The sequence below is a fragment of the Rhinopithecus roxellana genome, chromosome 9, assembly GCF_007565055.1.
Source record: "Rhinopithecus roxellana isolate Shanxi Qingling chromosome 9, ASM756505v1, whole genome shotgun sequence".
NCBI lineage: Eukaryota > Metazoa > Chordata > Mammalia > Primates > Cercopithecidae > Rhinopithecus > Rhinopithecus roxellana.
In genome coordinates this window covers 88,590,739-88,607,485 of record NC_044557.1, presented here as the reverse complement: position 1 = coordinate 88,607,485, position 16,747 = coordinate 88,590,739, and the positions used below count along the sequence as shown (strand labels likewise).

Below are 16,747 nucleotides of genomic sequence, written 5' to 3'. Positions count from 1 at the left end.
TAGGCTTATCCCTAAGAATTACCATCCACCAAAGGAAGCTGCCTCACCCAAAATGTACACTCTTTCCCCAAGAGAGCCTCCTGCTATGACTACAGATATAGGCATAGAGGTCACTCCCTGGCCTAAATGGAGAGCATGTCTGCAGGGTGGTCTCAGCTCTAGCGTGCCACAAGGGATGGGCTGAGGTCCTGCTGTAAGTGCATCACGATGCACCTTATCTCTCTGCTTGTGTCTGCTCCCTTCACTTCTATGCAGATATTAATCTAGGGAACACACCCCAATAAACACTCTGCTTGCAAATCTCCATCTTTGTCCTTGGGGAACTCAACCTAAAACACCCTTCATCCTGTTCTGTCATAGCAAAGTTCACAGTCCCTAGAAACTTGGGTTCTGACACTGATGGTGGGCGTCACTCTCCTCCCATCACTGCACCTGCACGTAGTCACATGATGCAGTCACTCCTACAACTGAAGACGTGGGAATAAAAATACAGACAACTATAAGTGGAACTTTACATACCACCAAAGAGTGTGTGGTCAGGTTGAGAGCACACACACAAAATGCATGTTTCCAGAATGTTCTAGAGATTCAGAGAATCCTTTGAGGCCAATGGCTTTGGTACTGATATTCATTAAAATGCATTTAAAAATGGATGGACATCTTTGGTTCATCCATGTGCAAAAGAGGCCACCCTTCATGGTAGGAGGTTTTAGAACCAGCTGAGGTTTTTCAAACAAATTTAGCAGTACTTTAAACCCATCAAGCTCACATTCTGTGTCTCTCTCTTTCTCATACACACACACACACACACACACACACACACACACACGGCACACGCACACACAGTCCTAAACCTTTGCAAGTGTTGTTCCATTCTGCCTTTCCTCCTTTTCCTAACATTCTTTACCGTACTAATTAGTACTTAGTTCTTCTGATCCAATTTTGTACATTTCTTTCCCTGGAACCTCTCCTGATACTCTTAAGATGGGATTGGATTTTTTTGTCTTTGTGTTCCCATAGAGTCCCAGATTTAAATTTCACTGGAATTAATCATAGCACACAACATCAGCAACAGTAACAAACACTAACCTAGCATTTATGATGTGTAGAATACCGCTGTGAGCATTTTACATGTGTCACCTCCAAGGTCCTTCCCCTGTCTGTTAGCTTCATCTTACAGGTGTGAAAAGTGAGCCACAGAGTTTCAGTGAATTACTACAGAGATTTACAGAATATTTAGCTATAGCCAGGCATCGCTTGCCACCTAACATCAGGAATGTGATCAGAAAAAAATGTGCCGTTAGACAATTTGTAATTGTGTGAACATCACAGAGTGCACTTACATACACCTATCTGATATAGCCTATTGCCTATAGGATACAAACCCATACTGCATGTCACTGTACTAAATACTATACTAAATATTTAATATTGTACTAATACTGTACTAAATACTGTACTAGTACTTAGTACTAAATTTAGAATTTAGTACTAAATATAACTGTAACACAATAGTAGATATTTAGTACTGTACTAAGTACAACTAACACAATAGTAGATATTTGTGTATCTAAACATATATAAACATAGGAAAGGTGCAGTAAAAATACACTATCAAAGATAAAAATGGTGTACCTGGATAGGGCACTTACCATGAATGGGGCTTACAGAACTAGAAGTTGCTCTGGGTGAGTCAGTGAGTGGTGAAGTCCTAGGACACTGCCGTAGATTACTGCAGACTTTATAAACACTGAGCACTTAGGCTATACTACATTTATTCTTTAAATTATTTCCTCACCAATAAATTAACCTTAGCTACTGTAACTGTTTTTACTTCACAAACTTTTTTGAATCTTTTCAACCCTTTCATAATAACATTTCACTCAAAACACACATTGTACAGCTGAACAAAAATATTTTCTTTATATACTCACTATATAAGCTTTTTATTTTACAATACATATATTTACTAAAAATGTTTACTAGAATCTTAAAATCAAAGACACACACACTAGCCTAGGTCTATGCAGGGTCAAGATCATATGCATCACTGTCTTCTACCTCCATACCTTGTTCCACTGGAAGGCTTTCAGGGGCAATGACATGCATGGAGCTGCCATCTCCTATGATGATAATATCTTCTCCTGAAGGACCCGCCTGAGGCTGTTTTACAGTTAACTTGTTTTAATAAATAGGAGTGCACTTTAACTAACAATCAAATTATGGTATAGTACATAGACAGATCAGTAACATAGTTGTTTATCATCATTACTAAGTATTATATACTGTATATGATTTTATACACTGAATTTTATGACTGGCAGTGCAAGCTTATTTACACCAGCATCACCACAAACATGTGAGTAATGCTTTGTGTTAGACATTAAGGTAACCACAATGTCATTAGGTGATAGGAATCTTTCAACCCCATTGTAATCTTATGGGACCACTGTACTTTATGTGGTCTGTCATTGACTGAAAGGTCATTACATGGTGCACAGTTGTACTGACTTGTGGGTTTCACCTGATTATCTAAATTCCCAGCAGGCAAGAGATCTGCTTTACTCACTATAACAATGCCAGTTCCTAGCACAGGAACTGGAATCATATATATAAAAAAATAAGTTGAAAGAGTGACTTAGACAATAGTGGGATTTATACGCTGGCTCCAACTCTACCTGGCTGCTTACCCAGGCAATGGGTGATAGATATCCTGGAGGTTCAGTATGGCACCCCTACTGATGAGAGGGCTCCGCCATCACCCTGGGAACTGCAGAGTGTGTTTTCGTGTTTCAGTGACTGGGATATGATTAAATTGACCTTCCCTCTACCATGGGCACACGTCAGACAGTTACCAATGAGTTTTAGAAAAGTTGTCCTGTAGAATTATGTCAAGGATACTAGTAACAGGTAACTATCATGTGTAGGTTTATGATGCAGAGACAAAACCTCTTTGAATCCTCAACACAGTATTTTGAGGCACACAGCATTAATATGATGCATATTTTGCAAATGAGGAAAGCAAAACTTAGAGTAGTAAGATACCCAGCCAAATTGACAATTCTAGGCAGTGATGGGTTTCTGTGAATTCTTGGAGTCTTTTCTTCATATATTCTATGAGTTTCCTATGGCCTGTATGGCAAATTATCACAAACTTAATGATGAAAGCAATGCAAGTTTATTATCTCAGACTTTATGGAATTCTATCCATTCTTGTGGTCAGGAGTCTGAAATGTGTTCCATTGGCCTAAGGTCAAGGTACTTGGCAAGTTTTATAGCCTCAATCCTTTCTTCTGTCTTTTGATGCCTCATTCATATCTTTAGTGTATGGACAAATCACAGAAATAAAAGATAGGTGCTTAGTTTTAACACATGGATTGTTTTATCATGAGATCGCCCATAGATGCACGTTTCTCTTTTGTGTCTTCATAATGAATTTCATAGACACAAAAGAGTACAACATGTTGGACATAAATGCATCCCCAGTATTCACAGAGGTTAATGGATTGTCCCAAGATCACACTCAGTGACAGGAAATCAACTGCAATGTGATTGTTTGGTATCTCAGTGCATTTTTATTTTTCACTTGTACTTTAAAATTCAAATGGAGCACATTAGCCCTTTCTTGATTAATAACCAGAAAGGCACAGTACACAACAAAACAAAAAAGAACAAATGATAGGTATAAAGTTCTTTTTAAGTCTACAGGTCCTCCAGTAAAATGAAATCTTCTTAAATAAAGGCAGTTTGTTTCAATTATTCCACATTCCCCGCACCTAGTACAGGTCCTGGCACACTGGAGATATTCCATAAACATTTACTAAGAGAATAAAACATTTTCTATTTGAGTTCACAGAACCTGTTTCAAGAAAACATAGCATAGACATCTCAAAAGGCTTAAGAATTTACTCAAATGGAAGTGCAAATAAATCAGCAGTTGGATGTAGCTATCATAGAACAAAGGTTATTTTGTGTTCAAACAATAGAAAAAGCAATGGGTCTCAAAATGAAATGATCGTTTCACTCTACACTGCATTGTTTATAGCACAATAAGCATCTGGTGTCAGAGAGTCAATAAATATCTATTGAGCATTTACTGCACACAAGGGCACATGCGAAGTCCTAGAAATCCAAAGGTAAACAATAGAAAATAATCCAAGACCTCATGGTGCATTATGTTAGTGGGAATTTAAACTTTTATGTCAGAAAATAAGTTGCATAAAATAGAACTGTTTCTATAATTGACAAATATATTTTCGTTGAAAAGATTCAAATACAACTAAATTATCAACACTGTCTACTGATATACCCCTTTTAAAAGATAGCCTCTCTTCATGGTTTGATATGCAAGTAATTAGTTATTTAAATAAAAGTATACACATTGCTCTGGAGAAGAAATACCAGGTGATTTGAACACCCAAGCGTAATATTTTACCTAAATCGTGAGGTTGTATTTGAGGTCATGGGTGGAGTTAGCTGGAAGAAAAGACAGGGAAAACCATTACAAGTAGAAGATAGAATACTGAGACATTTTTAGTATACTAAGAAAAAATAATGTCCTGAGACATCATTAGAAAAAATTATTAGATGGTAGCAGAAAGACAAAAGTAGATATTAGACTAAGATGAGATTGAAAAGAAAATATTTCAGGTCCTGTAGGAATATCATGGCTATTATTTATTCTTCAAGGTCCAAATACTCCTGGACTTTGGTAAACTAGGGCATATTCATATAAGTGCATAAGGGTATATGAAGGACATATAATAAATCATGTCATATAATGAAGAGGTAAAGACTCTGAGTATGTTCAATATGAATAAAGACAGACTAGAAAATTATAATCCATTTCATAGTTTGCATTTCTCTAGCTACTTGAGGTTGAGCTTTCTTTCCTACATTTTTACACAATTTACATTCATTTCAGTGTTTTCTCTATTCACATCCTTTCTCATTTTTATCTTGACTTCTTTGCCTTCATATCAATGTAGCAATTATTATTAAAAATATTATTTTTAAAAATTTTTATGTGAGGCAAATATTTTCTACACTCTATAATTTGTGTTTTGACTTTATATTACATTATTTTTAGCTGTGGATTCATAAATGTGGGATGATGTCTTTGTAATCAAATGTATCAGTTTTTTCCTTTATGACTTTTGGGCGTCCTGTCTTATATTAGAAGACATAGACATGTTTCTAAATTTTCTTCTATATTTTCTCCTATATTCTACATCAAGAGTGTGAGTGTTAACTGGGACCAAAAGGGTAAGAGAGACCAACCTTCTTTCACTGGTCCCAGAGCTTCCATCCCACCCCAAGGAAAATGAAGTCCAACGTCTGTTCTAGTCCCTGAATGTTCAAGTAGAATCTTCTTCTCAGATGAAAATTTCAGTCTTAGCCAGTCTTTTGTCCTTAATGTTGTGTTATTACAAGAGTGTTTTTGGAAGAAAGCTAAAAAAAAGTGCTTACAGATTATCCATAAACACACATTTTATCTTTCGAATGTAACTAATGGTGCACTAAGAGGTATCAATATATGTTTAACTGCACCGAATACTGATGCCTTTTATTTAAAGGGTGTGTCTCAGGAAGGGGAACATCACACACCTGGGCCTGTCATGGGGTGGGGGTAGGGGGGAGGGATAGCATTAGGAGATATAACTAATGTAAATGACGAGTTAATGGGTACAGCACACCAACATGGCACATGTATACATATGTAACAAACCTGCACATTGTGCACATATACCTTAGAACTTAAAGTATAATAAAAAATAAAAAAGGGTGTGTCTATGTAATTTTTGGTTTCTTAAATTTTTACCAGAGTCATTTGAATTGTTTCTACCATTCATGACAAATATTTAATAAACTGGTTTAAGAGGAAAATTATGGAAAAAAACATAAAAAAATGGTATTACTCCTTTCATTTGTGAAGAATAATGTCAGTTCCTTCTAAGAATTTTATAACTTCACACTCCCTTACTGGGAATAAATCTGATTCCTCACAATGAATTGTTTTTCCTTCTTCAAGCGGAATTTCCTAGGCCCACATGTGGAATTTTAATACAATACCTTACTGTTGCATTATTTTTGTGTCTGTAAGAGATGTTAATTTAATGGAGGAGTATCATCACAAATGTCTAAAGACAAACCACTTCTCTATTATTTATTTACTTATTGTGGTAAGAACACATAATATGAATTCTACCCTACTAACAATTTTTAAAATTTTTAGTTGTCATGTAATTATACATATTTATGGGGTATAATTTAACAATTCGATACTTGCGTATGTTGTACAATGATCAAATCAGGGTAGTTAGTATATCCATTGCCTCAAGCATTTATCACTTCTTTGTAGTGAGAGCACTCAAAAGCCTCTCCTCTGGCCATTTTGTAATATATAATAACTTACTGTGAAGCATAGTCACTGTTCTATGAAATATAGCCCCAGACCTTATTTCTCTCATCTTATTGTAACTTTGGAACTGTTGACCCACCTCTTCCCATCCTCCTCTTTTCCCCCTCCTTTTCCCAGTCCCTGATGATGACTGTTATACTCTCTATAGCCGTGATATCAATTTTCTTTATTTTCTAGCTTCCACATATGGTATTTATCTTTATGTGTTTGGCTTATTTCACATAACTTTGTGACTTCCAGGTTCATCCATGTTGTTACAAATGACAGGATGTCATACTTTTTATGGCTAAATAGTCTTCCATTGTATATGTGTGCATCTATACAAACACATATACCACATTTTGCTGAGCCATTCATTATTGGGCACTTAGGTTGAGTCTCTATTTTGGCTTTTGTAAACAGTGCTGAAATAAACATGGGAAGGTAGATGTGTCTTTGACATACTTCATTTACTTTAGATATAATCCTTTTAGTTGGGATTGCTGGATCTTGTTCTATTTTCAGATTTTTGAGAAACCTCTGTATTGTCTATGCTAATTTTCAAATCCACCAACAGTATACAAATGTTTCCTTTTCTCCATCCTCACTAAGACTTGCTTTATTAGGCATTTTGGATAATAGCAGTTCTAGGATAAGTGAAGTATCTCATTGTGGTTTTGATTTCCATTTCCATGATAATTAGCGATTTTGAGCATGTTTTTCATATACCTACTAGCCATTGGTATGACTTCTTTTGAGAAATGTCTATTAAGTTACTTTGCCAATTTTTAAATCAGATTGTTTGGGGGTTTCTGTTGAGTTGTGTAAATTTTTTAATATATTCTGGGTATTAACTCCTTTGTTAGATGTATAGTTTGCAAACATCTTCCCCTATTCTACAGGTTGTCACTTTCTTCCTTTATCAACGTCCTTTGCTGTGAAAAAGCTCTTTAGTTGGATATAATACTATTTGTCTATTTTTTGTCTTGTTGCTTTTACTTTTGAGGTCCTTATTTTTTAAAAACAATCCATGCTCAGCTCAATGTTGTGAAATGTTTTGCCTATGTTTTCTTCTAGTAGTTTCATAGTTTTGGGGTATACATTTAAGTCTTTAATCCATTTTGAGTTGGCTTTTTAATATGGTAAGAGATGGATATCTAATCTCATACTTTTGAATGTGGATACTCAATTTTCCTGGCACCATTTATTGAAGAAACTGTCTTTCCTCAATGTGTATTCTTGGCACCTTTGTCATTTACAGTATAGTATCATTACGTATAAGCATGTTGTATAGCAGATCTCTAGGGCTTTTTAATCTTGCTTACCTGGAATGTAATACCTATTAAATAATAACTTCCCAACTCCTTGCAACCCCTGCCTCATGCTTCCCTTAGCCTCTGGCAACCACCATTCTATCTTTAGCTTATAGAAATTTGACTTGTTTTGATGCCTCATATATGTGGAATCATGCAGTATTTGTTCTTCTATAACTGGCTCATTTGATTTAGCATAATGTCCTAAAGTTTCATCCATAGTGTCAAAAATAGAAAGACTTTATGGAAGAATTTTAAGTAAAGACTATCCAATGTATATTCTGTCATAAAGTAGCAAAAAAGGCCCAAAGATCGCTGCTTTCTCTCCCTGGCATAGAAGGACAAGATATTTCTACATTATCTGTGGTCTTATGATTTGTCTGTTCAGTCAATAATGAGAAGAACAGAGAGACCAATGAAAAGTTATTACCTCTCTGAAACTCAGCTTTCTCATCTGAAAAAAAGGGGAATGATAAGAAAACATCTCCAGGTACTTCTTAGATTTGACCTTTGAGTCTCATCGGCTGCTATGAGATGTTAACACAAGCAAACAAAAAAACTAAAAATGATGACAGGAGGAAAGTAGTGTTTCTGTTTGACCTTTGGCATTCTCCTCAGCATCTTCATCTGAGCTTCAACAGTAACTAAAAACGCTATTTTTTCATGTCTATTTGGGATCAAGTAAATATTAGCTATGAAAATACTTTATAAATAAAAACAATTCTTTGTAGTAGTTGAATTTTTTTTGAAAGTAAGAACAAACATCATGGGCTAAATGAAGTTAAAAAAAGATAAACATACATTGAAACAAACAAAAGCAAGGGTGAGTAAAACAAAATAAAATTATTGGCAGGTTCTTGAAAATTTTAAAAACTATTTAAGGAATTATATAACCTTGAGAAGACCATTAGAAGCAAGACTTTCTGTAGTCCACTATTGCTAACATGATATGGCAACAAGGCAAGTGATACAATTAAAATTCCACCTTCTTAGGAGATAGAATCTGAATGGCCTAATTTGGATCAGGTGTCCTCCTGGGTCTGTCCAATTTGGCAACTGTAGTGACATGGTGACTTGTCACTAGTACTGGTGGCCTGGATCTGCAAAGTGGCCCCAGTGTCCACAACAAGGTAAAGTGAAGTGGAACAGCAGCTCTACCTGAAACACATAATAAAATTTATTGTTTATCAGCAAAACAATTATGTAAATAAATTATATAAACAAACATTATATATAAGATACATTATATATAATTATATATAATATAAACATATATATATATATAAATTGAGTAGCTCAATACATAAGAAAAAAAGAGAGCTCTTAGACATTTCCACACCAGTCAGATTACTCTATTGAAGCCCCAAGATGGCCTTACCCTCATGTTTTGTATCTAAATATCTCATACAGACTAGGAAAAATCTATTAGATCACCATATATAGTACTTGAGAACAAATACTTTGATAAACATTCAGGTGATATACATGTAAACAACACCACCACCACAATATCTTCATCCTCTTAGAAATTAAAATTCAATGGAAATTTAAAATCTCGGAAATTAAAATCTAATAAAGAGGCAATGCAAATTCAGTGCAAAAGTCAAAGGCCATGGAGTTGGGATTCTGGTTTATTATCTATGCCTGTGTGTGTGTGTGTGTATGTGTGTGTGTGTGTGTGTGTGTGTGTGTGTGGAAAGAGAGAGAGAGACATAGATACATCATATATATCTAGGTGTATATATATATATATATATATATATATATATATATGCAGAATGTAATAAAGTTTTCTAAAAATTTTATTAAAATGTTAACCAGGGCACAGAAACATTAATGAGCTAATAACCACAAACACCTGATTTAAAAGACCGATTATTTGGAGGATCTAGAGAAGTTTCAGCTTACTTCATGGCAGATGGAACTTTAGGGGTGTACCTCACCAGCAGCACTACAAAAGGAATAAACCTGTGATCCTGGAATTAGAATCCTGGGACCTGTCCACTCTGTCCACTTTTTCACTCCAATGCAAATTCTGCAGCATCCAGAAAAATAAGAAACTACTAGTTTTAACATGATAATTTTATTGTTTCAGAAAAATTATAAGGCTTCCACTTCTCTATCCTTGAATTACATATTCTATACTTACATAGATAGCCAAGGATTGCCATTCATTATAAACATACATTGATAGTGCAGAGGGCAGTGTCTGTCCCAATCCATGTTTCCTTGTTCTATCTTTGAATTAGCTCACCTGCTGTTCTAGTGGATAGTTACCAGCAAGGTGACCGTGTCTCTGTCTCTCTATTTCTTTGCTTCAATGCTTGCTTTGGCCATGCAGGCTTGGTCTGACCTGCAAGTCCAACTCAAAAGTGTAAGAGAGCTAAAGCTGCCAGGGTCAATGTTTACCACCTGGAGGATGGGAGTCAATGGATAAATGACCACAGACTCTCCAGGCTTGTCTAGAAAAGCTTGAATGTTTTTCAGAGAGTCCCTTGTGGTTTTTGAGTTCCAGTTGTTTAGAATGGTAAGCCACTCACCAATGTACTCTATTGTATTTTCTCTTCTCCTATTTCACTTTCACACTCCCTATCTGGAATCATCTCTCAAATAAACTACCTGCTTCCAAGTTGTTGTATCATGGTCTGGTCTAAGACAGACAGCCAGATTGTGAGAGAGAAAGAGAGAAATGGAGAGACGAGAATTGTCTGTAAAATGGGGAGAGGTGCCAAGTTCCTATAATATCGTTCTAGATAACATGAAATAGGTAGCATTTAAGATGAGGTAAACACTATTTGCAAGCTTTCTAACAAAAGTAGTTTTTATGTTCTTGGGCTCAGAATGCCATTTATAAGGACAAAATGTTACTTGCACCAGAATTCAGTATATTGAATTCCATAAGGAAAGATCTGACTATTAGCAGATTATAGACCCAGAACAGGACCTGTCCCAGAGCAATTATATCATTTATGAAATATGAACACTTAAATAAAAGAATAAGAAGCAAAATGAGATAGTTTTTTTTATCATTATACTTTAAGTTCTAGGGTACATGTGCATAACATGCAGGTTTGTTACATATGTATACTTGTGCCATGTTGGTGTGCTGCACCCATCAACTCGTCAGCACCCATCAATTCATCATTTATACCACGTATAACTCCCAATGCAATCCCTCCCCCCTCCCCCCTCCCCATGATAGGCCCCGGTGTGTGATGTTCCCCTTCCCAAGTCCAAGTGATCTCATTGTTCAGTTCCCACCTATAAGTGAGAACATGCGGTGTTTGGTTTTCTCTTCTTGTGATAGTTTGCTAAGAATGATGGTTTCCAGCTGCATCCATGTCCCTACAAAGGACGCAAACTCATCCTTTTTTATGGCTGCATAGTATTCCATGGTGTATATGTGCCACATTTTCTTAATCCAGTCTGTCACAGATGGACATTTGGGTTGATTCCTAGTCTTTGCTATTGTGAATAGTGCTGCAATAAACATATGTGTGCATGTGTCTTTTACTCAAAACAAATGCACTTTTTGGTGCTGAGTTTCTTGGATGGGTGGTGCATAATATCTCCATTAGGATCGATGAATGTAGTTGTTATCATCGATGACAATTATGTGTCTATACATACACTTACTTCTCACAGAAAAAAGTCTACTCATAGTAATACATTTTTAAAAAATACATTAAAAGTCAGAAAATGGCAAAAGGCAGATGTTCCAAACTCTTGGGACTAAGACTAACAGGGATAAGAAATTTCTGGATCAACACTGCAATAAATGAAAATCTACATGATGCCACACGCTAGGGAGACATTAACTTCCTCTTGCATCTGTTGGATATCAAAGCTATTGATCAGTAGAGACTTGCCTAGAGGGTTTTCAACTATGAAAACTACTCTGCAATGAGTAAGTGTTTGTAGAAGAGACTCTTAATGGGGGATTGGAATACAGTATAAATCTCCCGTGCATATAGGACCTAGTGATGGCAAAATAAAGTTATTTATTGATGTTCATTACCATAAACATGTGCACCTTCCACAACCTTTGCTAAAATTCTTATACATATCTAATCCAGCTACTTATGGAATTCTAGGATTTGCAAGCATGCAGAAATAGCTAAAATAAAGATAGATGGATGTATAATAATAATCTTGAAAAAATTATAACTTTGGAAATCTCTAATGGTACATCGAAACAAAATAAAAATAAGACTCGTTGTTGACATATGGACATTCTTTTTCTCTCTCTCAAGAAGGGAAGATTTGGATTTTCTTTAAGATTTATACTGCTATTGTTTGAAACATTTAGTAGATGTCTTTCTATTAGCATAAATATATATTTCTTTCTACCTGGCCAAGTAGAAAGGAATAGATTCAAGAAAATATAAGAAAATAATCATTCCTTGAAAAGTAGAAACTGAACCAAAAATAAAGACAGATTGACACCAGTGAACATACACAGCATGCTGGTAAAAAGATCAGCTGACACTGTGTACCAAAATAATGGGTTTAAATGATGGATGAGTCAAAAATCCCATGAGGTGAGATAACTGCTCAAATAGTATCTTTTATCTTCGAGGACATGAAATCTCTAGATTGTTGTATTAATGAAAGGCATTATAACCAGACACAATTATGTCAGTAATAAATTGAAAGACAAAATTTTAAGAACTAAACCTAATGGGCTTAGAGGCAGAGGGGAAGAAGAAAGAGAGAGAAGTATTTTCCCTTATATATTATATCCCAGTGCACCATTAAATCTTTGCAAATATTGGCTTTTTGAGGACTTCTTTATGAAAAAACACAAGACTCTTCATTAAATAAAAACACTACTTCCTTACTTCTGTTTATTGATAATTAATAGGTCTGGTTTTACATGAACAATTTTTACAGTGGGTTGTTTAGCTGAGAGAAAGTAAAATTTAGGCAGATAATTAGAAATATTTACATATTTAAAAGGATTGAACTTTAAAAAATAATTTGATATATTCTTTCTGGTTCCAGGCAGTAGATCATGCAAAGGTTGAGAATTCATTGAAAGACATAAAAATAAGATTTAAAGAAAATAACTCTCCCTATCTATTTTTGATGTGAGGTAATACTAGCCTCATAATACAAATTGGACAATGCCTCTTTTACTTGTTTTCTGAAAGAACGTTTTTGTCATCGAATGTTAAATAGAACTCACTTGTGAAATTGTCTGCTGTGCCAAGATTTTGGTTGCATGTTTTATTTAAGTGAATAATTGAATAATTTACCTAATGGCACAAATTACTTTAATTACCAAAGCATGATTTATACTTTTTTCCTTTTTTATTTTTTTGTTTTAGAATTTTGGTACAGTACTTGATTAACTATATGTCTAATTGTCTAGTTCATTTAAATTTTCAAATTTGTTGGCAGGAAGTTGTTTGTTATATTTCTGTATCTTTTAAAATTTCTGTTTATCTGCGTCAATACTAGATTTCATATTTCTCATTATGTTTATTGTGGTCTATTCATTTTTCCTTGATGCACCTTAACAGAGATTTTTCTAGTCTTTCAATCATTTTGAAAATATTTATTTTGACTTTGTTGTTTTCTCTTTTACATCTTTGGTTTACATGTCATTAATTTAGGTTATTTGCTTCATTATTTTTCCTATTGTGTGCTTCATTTTCAGTTATTCCTTTCTTACTTAATATTTAAGTATTTTCTCATTTTCATTATAAGCATTTAGAGCCATAAATTTACCTCAACTCTTCAAGTAAAGCTGCATTTCATATGTTCTAATATGCAGCATTTTCTTCCCACTTAATTATTTAAAATTCATAAATGATTGTGAATTCACAATTAAGTTATTTGTGAAACATATAAATTATTTTAACAGCTTTTATAGGTATTTTGACAATAAATTGCAAATATTTAAAGTATACAAGTTTTGACATATGTATACAGTCAGAAATAAGTCACCACAAGATAGTGAACATATCCATAACACCAGAAACTTCCTTGCGTTCCTCTATCTGTCCTTCATTGCCAACCCGAACTCCAGACAACCAGTGATCTTTCCATCACTATAGATTTGTTTGCATTGTATAGACATTTTTTAAATGGAATCATGCAAGTAGCTACCCTTTGTTGTCTGGTTACTTTTATTCAGAACAATTAATTTGAGATTTGTACTTAGGTTGATGAGTAATATCTTACTGTTTGGGCATATCACGATTTGTTCATCCATTTATCTGTTGCCTAACATATTTTTTCCAGAATAGTTGCAGTATTTTAAATTTCCACCTGCTCTGAATGAAAATTCTTAAGGTGCAACATACTTGTCAATACTTGGTATGTTCAGTTATTTTAATTTCAAACATTCTAACCAGTGTGCAATGGTATTTGACTATAGATTTAATTTACAATTTCCTAACGACTAATGAAGCTAAGCGTATTTTATGTGCTTATTTGTCATCAATAGATTTTTCACCAAGTGTCTATGCACATTTTTGCATATGTTTTTATTAGATTATTTTCTTATTATTGAACTTCAGTGTTCTTTATAAGTCCTGGATCCCATCTATCATCAGACATATTCTTTGCAAATATTTTCTCCCTGTCTGTGGCTTTTCTTTTCATTTTAATGAAAGTTTTAGGAGCAGAAATTATTAACTTTGAAAAGTTAGTAGTGATACATATTGCTCGGAGGACAGTGGATGCTGGCTTGCACCATGTGGTTCCCAGCCACCTGTGTCCCCTTGTGTTTGGTTTCCTGTGTGACAACCAACTCTTGGAGATGGCCAAGAAGTTCACCAAAGTGACAGGAACTACACAGCAGGATGCCAACGTGTCTTCCCTCTTGGACATCTACGGCTTCTGGCTCAAGTCTGCCAAGGCCCCAAAAAGAAAGTTACAGGCAAATGGACCAGTGACTAAGAAAGCTAAGAAGAAGTCTTCATCCTGTGACGGCAGTGAGGACAGCAGCGAGGAGGAAGGGGACAATCAAGGGCCCCCAGCTAAGAAGGCTGCTGTACCTGCCAAGGGAACCAGTCTGCCTCAGCATCCTGAAAAGGCTGTGGCCAAAGCATCAGAGCAGGAGTGGTGAAGAATCTAGTGACAGTGAGAAGGAGACAAAAAGCAAAAGCCTGTCCAGATGGAGTCAAGCCCCAAGCCAAGGCAGCCAAAACTCCTCCTAAGAAGGCCAAGAAGTCTGATTCTGATTCTGACTCAAGCTCTGAGGATGAGGCACCAAAGAACCAGAAGGCAAAGACTATACCTGTGGCAGCTAAACTCGGGCTAAAGCCATCCAGGGTACTCTAGCTCCAGCAGCACCTAAAGTAGCCAATAGCAAAGCAGCCAGCAGCAGCTGCAGCAGCAGTGGTGACTCAGAGAAGGGGCGGACAGCAGCCATCCTCAAGAAGACTGTACCCAAAAAGCAAGTCATGGCCAAGGTCCCAGTGAAAGCAGCTGTCACCCCTACCCAACAGAGATCCAGCAGTGAGGACTTCACCAATGAGGAAAACGAGGAGCAGAACTTTCCAAAAAAAAAAGCAAAAAACAGATCCCTACAGTTAAGTCCCCCGACCTTCTGCTCCTCAACCAAAGAAGTCTGTGGGAACCCACACTTCCAAGAAAACTGTGGAGAAGAAACAGCCTGCAGAAAGCAGTGAAGACAGCATGGATGAATCTAACTCCAGTTCTGAGGAAGAGGAGAGACCCCTGTCTATGGGAGTCATCTCTAAAGCAACAACCAAATCACCTACAGCAAAAAGAAAGCAACAGAGATCTCTGCAGACAGCTCAGACCCCGACAGCTCTGAGGATAACGGAGCTCCTCCCAAGCCAGCCAGTGCCACCAAGAATTCCTCAAATAAGCCAGCTGCCACTACCAAGTCACCTGCAGCAAAGTCAGCTGCAACTCCCAGGCAAACTGCAGTCAGTGGCCCAAAGTTTCTGACAAGAAAAGCTGATGGCAATTCCAGTGAGGAGAAGAAGACAAAGATCACTGTGGCCACCCCTAAGCCCAAGGCTGGGTCTGCAGCTCTGATTCAGACAGCTCCAGGAGTGAGGAGGAAGAGAAGACATCTGAATCCCCAGTTGAGAAGAAGCCACAGAAGGCAGCAGCAGGCATAGCCCCTTCCAAGCCAGCCTTGGAAAGAAGGTAAAGGCCGAGGGCAGCAGCAGTTCTTCCTCTGATGATTCCAGTGAGGATGAGGAAGAGAAGCCCAAGGGCAAGGGCTCTCCAAGTCCACACCCAAGGCCAATGGCACCTATGCAATGACTGTCCAGAATGGAAAAGCAGCTAAAACAGTAAGGAAGAGGAAGAGAGCAAGAAGACAAGAAAAAGGTAGCAGTGGCAGTTTCCACACCAGGTTCAGTAAAAAAGTAGAAGCAAAATGAGGCTGTCAAGGAGGCAGAGACTCCTCAAACCAACAACATAAAGCTCAGACCCCTAACAGAGTTCCAAAAAAGAAGAAAGGAGAAAAAAAGGCATCATCCCCATTCTAAAGGGTCAGGGAGGAGGAAACGGCAATGGATTCAGGAGTGGCAGACAACTTGATGCCAAAGGAGGTGCAGCTGGAGACTGAAAGAGCGAGCCAATCCGGTTTTGAAGTTCACCAAGGCAAATCCTTCTGGCATGAGAAAACTAAGAAGAAAGCAGGGAGGCTCAACCTCTGTCCAGGTCACTTTCGTTCAGTTTGGCAGAGAGTGACTGGGCCATCTTTGGTGAAGCAGGAGTGATGATCAAACACCACTCCCTTTCTCCAGTGGACCGGAGAGCCCTCGGCTCTATAGGTTGGGGCCTTGATGAGGATGAAAGCTCAGAGTAGGTTCTAAGACTTTACAGTGGAACATCCCCTTTTGTCCTTTTCTATATTCCCAGTTTTGTGCAGATTTGTTTTTGAGTGTTAAATAGCAGGGACAAAATAAGGTGAATGCTACTTTTTAAGAAAATTGATTTCTACTGTTGTCCCCTTCTTCCTTTTCTGTGAAAGTCCTCATACTGAGAAGTTTGTATATTTTATATTAAATCACTGCCTATTGATTTTTGTTGTGATTTT

The 16,747-nt window shown here is 36.6% G+C and overlaps 1 pseudogene; it reads left to right on the top strand.

Annotated features, from left to right (window-relative positions):
- Positions 1-16,398, top strand: part of LOC104663368 — a 47,235-nt pseudogene extending 30,837 nt beyond the window's left edge.
- The last annotated feature ends 349 nt before the right edge of the window (positions 16,399-16,747 follow it).